The sequence below is a fragment of the Cyanistes caeruleus genome, chromosome Z (assembly GCF_971803275.1).
Source record: "Cyanistes caeruleus chromosome Z, bCyaCae1.hap1.1, whole genome shotgun sequence".
NCBI classification, from domain to species: Eukaryota; Metazoa; Chordata; class Aves; order Passeriformes; family Paridae; genus Cyanistes; species Cyanistes caeruleus.
Window position 1 is genome coordinate 2,501 of NC_141732.1, and position 8,979 is coordinate 11,479.

Sequence of the window (8,979 nt, forward strand, 5' to 3'; positions counted from 1 at the left end):
TGGGCTAAGTTCTGTAATCATGAAATCCCTCCCATTTTCACAGCCCTACTACAGGTGTGTCCATGGGCCATAAACTCATGGGGTGTTATTTCTAATGATGAGTTTTTCAAAGGCAAAGGTTCTCTTCACCTCTCCACAATCATCTCTGGGAACAGAGATTTTCTTCTACTCTCTCCTGGGGACAAAGTGTCTTCGTCATTCTCATCTTTCTCTCTCTCTATTCAAGCTTCTCATGGGATCACAGATGCTTTAACATCTGCCTGGCTATCAGTGGATTCCTCTGCTGACGTCTACAGTTTGAATACTTCACCCCCCCCCATACTCTCTCATGAATTAAAGGGGATATTTCAGTGTATCATTGTCCATCTCTATGGCCCTACCAAAAGAGCTTTCAGTCCCATTAGGGCATGTCCTCATTCTCCTTCCATCTGAATCTTGACTCCCTCTTTAATGACCTTGGTGTCCTCATATTGTCTTTCTACCTGTCATCACTCTTTTCTCTCACCTGAGGGGAGAATCGTGGTCTGCAGGTCTCATCTGTGCACTGAAAAGGTTGATATTTCCCCCAGGCCTGGTGATGGTCATAGGCAGTGGCCGCAGCAGTCAGTGTTGGATTTCAGGCCAAGCTGGGCCCCTCCCTCTGCACAGCAGCCACTGGGAGGGGGGGCTCAGCCTGGGACCCAGTGGACCCTGGCTCAGCATGGGGGGGCTTAGTGTCAGCAAGAAGTCAGCAGCCATGGCCCACCCTAGCCTGGATCCAGGGCCCTCTGACCTCCTGTCCCCTTGCCAGGGAGCCGCTGGGGTCCAGCCACTGCTCCCCCACCCCCACCCGAGGCTGCACAGGCCACAAGGGAGCAGGGCTGACCCCACCAGAGCTCAGCTACCTTTCGAGGCTGGAAGCAGAGATTTCCTGAGCTTGCTGTTTTTAAATCATAGATCTCACAGAGATGGATCTAATTTCTCAACAATGCAAAATGTTGTCAGTTCTCAGAACTAGCCAGCTATTGGCCTTTCCCAAGCACAGAGGAAGCTCTCAGCAGCTTCTCTCTAAGAAATCACTTCCATGGGTGATTTCTTACTTCTTCCCCAAATGCCAATCAATGCAAAATCAGCAAGGTCACACAGGCTGTGGAGTCACAGGGCACCATGGGTAGCTCCTCTGCAGCTTCCCAACAAGGGCATGTACTGTGGTAAAGTAAGATGGAAAACACGTTATGCATCAAGATGGTGGCAGTTTTGTGAAAGAAATCCAAACGACACATGTGCAAAGCAGAAAAAAAGCACTGCAAAAAGGGGCGCCACATGTGTGAGTGGGAGGAATGTCCGACATCCCTGTGGGTCCCAATATTCCTTCCAGCCCCACAGAAGACACTGTAGACATGGGACACAAGGGGGATATTTGGAACACGGGGATCAGGAGTCCTGGTGGATAGCTATGAGGACACAGGGACAAAGGGAGCAGGTGGATCCCCACAGAGACATAGAACTGGGGTTGCTAGTGGGTCCCTTGTGAGGATGCAGGGACAGGAATGGCTGGTAGATCCCTATGGGGACATGGATTTGTGGACAGAAGGACAGGACCCCTGGATGAGAAACAGGGCCCCTAGCCATTGGGAGGCCTCACCTCAGAGAAGTTTCTGGAATGTCACAATCATGGCTACAAACTCTATTCTGGGGCATGAAGAAACAGCAAAACAGGTGTGGTGGTGTGTTTTTAATAAGTTCGAGATTTGTTGCTCAAATGGTTTGTTCTGTTTTCCCCTTCTGATGTTGGTTTCTTCCAAGTTGTACCCTCCTCCCTACTGCCATCAATCATTGTACCCCAACCCCTTTATCCAGTGCCTTCCCTGTCAGTCACTGTGACCTTACCTCTTTATCCAGATCCCTCCTTGTCAGTCTTACTTAGCACCAACCATTTGTTCCAGAATCCTGTCAATCATATTGTATTTGACATTGCATTGGATTTTGTTAACTCTTCCTGCCCCCCAAGTTTTCCCATTGGTTTATGTATTGTAAGCTCTGCCTTAAACTCCTCCCCTAAAGCTTCCCTATTGGTTCATGATTTGTAGCCTCCCCTTACTCCTCCCCCGTATATAAGATGTTGCATAGCATACACCTTCTGTCTTTTGTCCCTGGCTCCTCTGGAGATTAAACCCATCTTCAAAACCCATACAAAAGGCCTCCCCTCATTCTTGCCTCCACACTGCGCCTGACCAGCCAAAAGTGCCATAGAGCTTTGCTCTAAGCCGCATCTCGGGTCATTCTGCTCCTGAGGTGTGTCCCACTCCCGACGCGGGGCAGAGGGAGAGCTAGCCGGTTCTGGCATCGTGTCAAACAGGATGCCTGGGTGGTGGGCACATGTATCTTGGCATGTCTTTGAGCTGAACAGGGGTGCTTCTGAGTTCAGGAACACCTGAAAATCAGCTCTAAGCCTCACCAGGACTCAGCAGCCTTCAGCAGGCATCAAATGAGGAGGCACCAGTGCAAGGATCATCCGAAGGATATTTAGAGAGCTCTAGGAAGTCAGTGATCTGGAGTGAGATGAACAGGAGTGAGTAACCTAGGGCATGGCATGGAATGGCAGTGAGGGCATGGCATGCCAATTGGCACAGTGGTTCACCCAGGCAGGGCAGGCAGAGTGGTGTGGAGGCCGAAGAGCCAGCCAACCTCAAGATCCTGGCTCTCCCTTGGAGGGATTCTCCCTAGGCAAGGCATTTTTCTCTCAGAGAGACAAAAGTGTCACTCCCAGAGGTCTTCAAGTTAGTTATGTTAATAGGTTGCACCCCATTGGCTTCCCTCCCTATCCATCCACCTCGATACATATATCCCAGTTTTCCCCTCCCCTCTCCTTCCCTATAAATACCTCAGTTTGGGGAGCTGCTGTCACTGGCCTCCTTTGCTGAGGGCCCTGCTCTAATGTTGTGTTGGGTTAGGTGTCTTTTTTTTTAGTTCTGGCTTGCCTGTGGAATTTTTACCCATTAGTTGCGGGGAAAACCTAACTGTCTGTACTTGGTGGATGCTTGAGATAAGACAAAGAGTTCAGCCGGGGCCCAGGGGGGGAAGGGGGCAGGAAAAATGAGGGTGGGGACAGTTTGGCAGGCTTTCTTCAGCTTTGGAGAAAGACACTTGGGCTGTGGAGATGTTGTGGTGGGGAGAAGGGAATTTTGCCATCACCCAGATGGAAGTGCTGCTTCTTCTCCTTCTTCCCTCTTCGTTAGTGACCTCGCCCTGTCCTGCCGGGACGTGTGGCAGTGCCAGCCACCGCTGTGGAGCTTCTGATACACCTCAGCCAATGGCCCAGGATCTCTGCTAATTCCTGCTGTTCCAGCGGCTGTTCCTCAGAGCCCTGCAGGAACACCGGTACCTCCCGTCCGAGAGAGTTTATGAAGCAAAGCCTCTCCTCCATCCCATCTCGGCCTAGAAAGCTGTCACGGAGTCCCTGGTTCTATTTTCTTGCTAATGCTGTAGTTATTGTTTGTTTGCCTTGTTATAAATATTAGTAAAGAACTGTTATTCCTATCCCCAGATCTCTGCCTGAGAGCCCCTTGATTTCAGAATTATAATAATTCAGAGGGAAGGGGTCTACATTTTTTCATTCCAAGAGAGACTCTCCTATCCTCCCTAGCAGACACCTGTCTTCTAAAACCGAAACATCTAATAAAGGCCATTTCTTGGCAGAACGCCATACAGAGCTCCAGACTCTCTTTCCCGCGCCACCTGCTAGCCGCTGCTGGACCAAGACTACTTGCTGAGCAGAGGACATGCCTGTGCTCCTGGGCAGTCCTTTTCAGGACAGCTTCTTCAGAGTAGTCATGGCACCCCTGCCATTGACACTGCCACGGCAGAGTGGCAAGCAGGAAGGACTCCTCTGATCATCTGAGAGCAGCCAACAGACTCAGCAGTTGGTAAGGAAGAGCATGAAGAGATCATTTCATCCCCAATCTTATTAACATAATGGTGTTAAGCTTTCTCAGTTATGGTACTGACACACCATAGAGCTCAATCCTCTGTAGATACCTTCCAATTCAGAATTCTGATTCTGCATGTCACAGGCACCACATGGGGATGGATGGCATCAGGAGCTGCAACAGGCTGGAGGGAGATCTGATGGGGGATAAGGGGGACGCTATAGGGCTGATAGTGGCTTGAAAGTCTGTAACAGCCTGAGAGTAGGCTTTAAGGAAATGCGGGGTGCCAGCTGAGTTTGGGGGAATATAGGGGACTAGGGGAGCCATATGAGAGCAAGAGGACTTATAGGGGAGGTAGCAATGACCTTCAAGCTAAGTACGTCCCCTGGTGTCACCATGTTCCCCATGTCTCTGACCATATCAAGGCCATTCCCTTGTTTTCCTTCATTTTCAGATGCGTGACTCCACAGTGGTCCATCATAAACTGATGGTGATAGTAAAAGGCCTTAAAATCTTAGAAAATTCAGGGACTTAGAAAGAAAGTTAGGTTTGGAAAGCCCTGGGAAAATCAGGCCCTGGAAATGTTAGGCCTTGTGCTTGCTAAAGACCAGGTCAAGCTGCACTTGTGTAGTCAGTATATGATAAATGATACAATTGTTAGATGTGATTAGATATAATTATTGTTTAGAGAACATGGGGAACCATGTTAGGGGGCTAAGGGGGAGATTACGAGAAATTCATGCTTGGGTAAAAACAATGTATACAACAGAACAATGTAAGTTTAATAATTAATATGTAAGTTGCATAATGATAGAGTATAAAATATGTTCAACTCGAAACCCAAGTGGGGTCAGATTTGGGTATGTGTACCCCTGACACCCAGAGCTCTTTAAATAAAGCACCTTCGTATAACCATTCGTGGTTATGTGTGTTCCTGAACGCTAACATTTTGGCGATCCAGATGGGACCTTGTGAGTGCTGCTGAGCGAACTCGCGACCTGATCACGCTCCAGCCGGCACCGAGGGATTCTCGCGGAGCCCATCCAGCCGCGACCGTCTCCGCTGCTCACAACGTCCCCGGGAGAGAAAGGTAAGGTGCTTTACTTTGGTTTTGGTGCCTGCCAGTTAGACACGGCGAAAGCTGCGCGTGGTTGGGCTAAAGGAATTCCTCTTGGTAAAGCCTAGGCGCCGTCTGTAAGACGACTGCGAAAGCGTTGCAGGTTCGGCATTTGTGGTATATTATAGTTATAATATGGAGAAGGGTTTTGGGCTGCTATGCTCCCATACCAGGTACTTCTCCTTTGGGGTGCTTATTAGCACATTGGAAACAAGGTAACTTTGGGGAAGAATTACATAAGACTAAGATAATTTCGGCCAGATCTCCCACAGAAAGGGACCCCAGCGGCCCCGTCTCATCTGTTGGTAGCTATAACCTCTTCTCTCTTTCTTTACTTTGCTTTCCTTATTTCTCTCTCTCTCTCTCTCCTCTATCACATAACCCTTGTTGTTGGCACTAAAATAAAGGTACATTATTGTTTTTGTGATTTAAACTGAAATCCCTTTGTGTCCTTTTGCACTCTGAGATCAAACGAACCTCTCATGAGCCCCACTTGCATTAGCGAATCATGACATCTAAATTGGCATCATGGACAGGATTTCTGACAGACAGAAGGGGCTGCAGGTTTGTTGTGCGGTCTGTATTAGGGGAAAGATGTTTTGCTCCAGCCGCACCTAGCCCGACACTCCCAAAAGAGTGAGCGGTGTCTAGAAAGCAAGGGGGGTGATTCGGATTTCCTGCAAACTGCACATGCCAAGGTAAAAAGCACCCCACACTCACTTGAGGGCTCTGTCTGCAGAATTTCACAAAAGATCTCTTAGTGCAAAAGGGCTGGATTGTTTTTGTTGTTGTGTGTATGAATTTTGACTGTTTGGTGTAGCAAAGAGACAAACAGAATTTTACACTGAAGGAGTGCCTTCAAAGCAGATTTGGTCTTTTTACCCATACAGGGAAGCAAAGTTGTGTGTGTGTGTATAGTTTAAGTTTATACCTCCCTGTAGTGGTTTTTCTTTTTGTAAAAATGACTGAAAACAGCAGTGCAAAAGTTAAAGCTGCATTTTATGCATGTTATGCTCTGTTAGCAAAACACAGTGCCAGACCTTCTCCAGGAGGGAAAAGTTGGTGCTCAGTAATTGTATATAATTTTTAATTAGATAATATAATTTTATAATATTATTATATTATGTATTATATTATATATTATATTATAATAGAATATAATATACTATTACTACTATATTATAATAGAATATAATTATATCAATGATAAGGATCTTGGTCTGCATATAACTACTAAAATAGAAATAAAAATAGAAAAAAAAAAAGAAAAAAAAGAAAAAGAGGAAAAAAAAAAAGAGAAAAGAAAAAGGGAGTATGGGTGTCTCCTTCACGAGTCAGAGACAGAATACATATTTCGAGTGTCTCACGGGAGGTGATCAAATTCGGTTGAGGGAACAGGAATCCAATGGGCACTGGGTACATGAGGTCTTCTTAATAGCAAGAGACAGACACAGCCCATGGTCCCTAACTCAGCACACAGATTATTGGGCTGAGGGGCTTAACCCCTTGGAAAGGGGGGACTTGACTGCTATAGTTTGTACCCCCAACCAACTACTGAAAAATATTTAGAAAGCTGCCTGCTTACAAATGATACACAAAAGAAAATTAATTGTTAGTTATGAATCACCAATGCTGTTACCTGTGAAAACTGAAATTATGGACCTGTAAAAATCCCAGAAGGAAAAAATCAGAGAAAGCAAAGGGTGATAGATACATTGGTTCTCTTAATGAAAACCCAAAAAAAAAAAAAAAAAAAAGAGAAAACAAATCTCTAATTGCCAGTATTAGTGGTCACTAGAAATAAAGAAAGGGGTCTCCAAAACATAATGAGTGGCTTATCACTTAGAAGTTGAGTAAAGTAGTCGTTAATTGGCACTGTCCCAGGTTCATTGTATCGAATGCCCCATTGTATAACCCAGCACACCTCCACAGGCTCTGGGCTGTGAGCCAAAGCAGTCTCCTTCTCAGCTTCTGGGAGTGGAGCCCGAACAGTTTCAGAATCAGGGAAACTAGTAACTGCCTCTCATGGGTGAGCAGAGAGGTGGAAGTTAGTTGTATTTAAAATGCTCACTAGAAATAACAAAACTGGAGGCATACTGATTATAGCAATAGTGGGTCCTAAACATGCACCTATTACTTCTGTAGTTAACACTAGAGCCCAAATTTTGTATTGACCAATACAGACTAGTACAGGATTTGACAGCAATAATGGAATAACTGAAGATATTTACCCAGTGGTAGCTAATCCTTGCACACTGTTAACATCCGTAAAAGAGAAATAGAAATGGTTTACTGTATCTGATTTAAAAGATGCCTTTTTCTGCATACCCCTTGACAAAGAAAGTAAGAAACTGTTTGCCTCTGAATGAGAAAATCCAGAAAATGGAAGGAAAACTCAGCTCACCTGAACATGACTCCCACAAAGATACAAGAACAGTCCAACCCTATTTGGAAGCCAGCTGGCAAAGGAGCTGGAGATTTGGACCAAGAATGGGCAAGTACCAGAAAACAATACCTGCTGTTACAGTATGTTGATGATACACTGACAACTACAGAAGAGAAAACAACCTGCATAAAGGTAACAATTGAAATTTTAAATTTGCTGGGAATGGGAGTATATGAGGTGTCTAAAGAAAAGGTACAAATTGCCTGACAAACTGCGATTTACCTAGGATGTGAAATCTCACAAGGGTGGGTACTAATTGTATTCAAGCTATTTGTGCCATTCCAGAACCCCAGAACTTACATGAGCTACAAGTTTTCCTTGAGATGACAGAGTGGTGCCGTGAATCATGGACTATGGACTAATTGCAAAACCCCTGTATGAAGCCCAGAAGACGCAACCATTTACCTGGGGCAAACCACAGAAGGAGACCTTCCCCAAACTAAAAGAGGCATTGACAACTTCTCTGGCGTTAAGACTGCCTGATTCATCCAAGGATTTTCACCTGTTTGCGCATGAAAGACTGCACCTAGCACAGGGAGTGCTGACCCGATGTTTGGGAAGCTGAAAAAGGCCGGTAGGCTACTTCTCCAAACAGCTTGCCCACGTGAGTGCCGGATGGCCTTTGTGCCTGCGGGCAGTTGCAGCCACTGTGATGCTGATACAAGAAGCTAAAAAAAGAAAATTCACGATGAGTAGACACATTACTGTCTACATGCCACATATAGTAACCACTGTTTTAGAACAAAAGTGGGGGGGGCATTGGCTGTCTCCAAGCAGGATGATGAAATTCCAGATAATCCTGACTGAGCAGGATGAATTCACACTAAAGACAATTAACCTCTTGAATCCAGCTTTTTTTCCTAGGTACCACAATTGAAGAAGGCCCATTAGAGCACGAATGTGTAGAAGTAATAGAGTACACCTATTCGGCAAGGGAAGACCTAAAAGACATCCCACTAGAGCAACCAGAATTGGAGCTATTCACAGATGGAAGCAGCTTGGTGGAGAACAGGACCAGATACGCTGGATATGCGGTAACAACAGTCAGTACAATAGTGGAGGCAAAAGCATTATCACCAAATACATCTGCCCAGAGGGCAGAACTGGTTGCCTTAACCAGAACATTAGAATTGAGTAGAGGGAAATTGAAAAGCAGACTGGACAGCCCGACAGATTGCTTGAGAAGTGCAAACAACAATGGCATTGATACCTTTAAAGACTAATGTTTCTCAATTTAATTTGTCTCCAAAACCAAAATATTCAATAAAAGATGAGAAATTGGGACATTTGCTAAATGCACAAAAGGATTCAGAAGAATGGTATGTAACTGCACAAAGACAAATAGTGTTAACCCCCTTGATAATGAGAGAAGTTCTACAAATGAAACATAACAAATGTCATTGGGGTGCAGAAGCATTGGTAAAATTGCTAAAGCAAAAATTAATCTTGGTATGGATGCTAACAGTGGCAAAATCAACTCAGTGGCAAGACACAGGCATAGGTAGGAA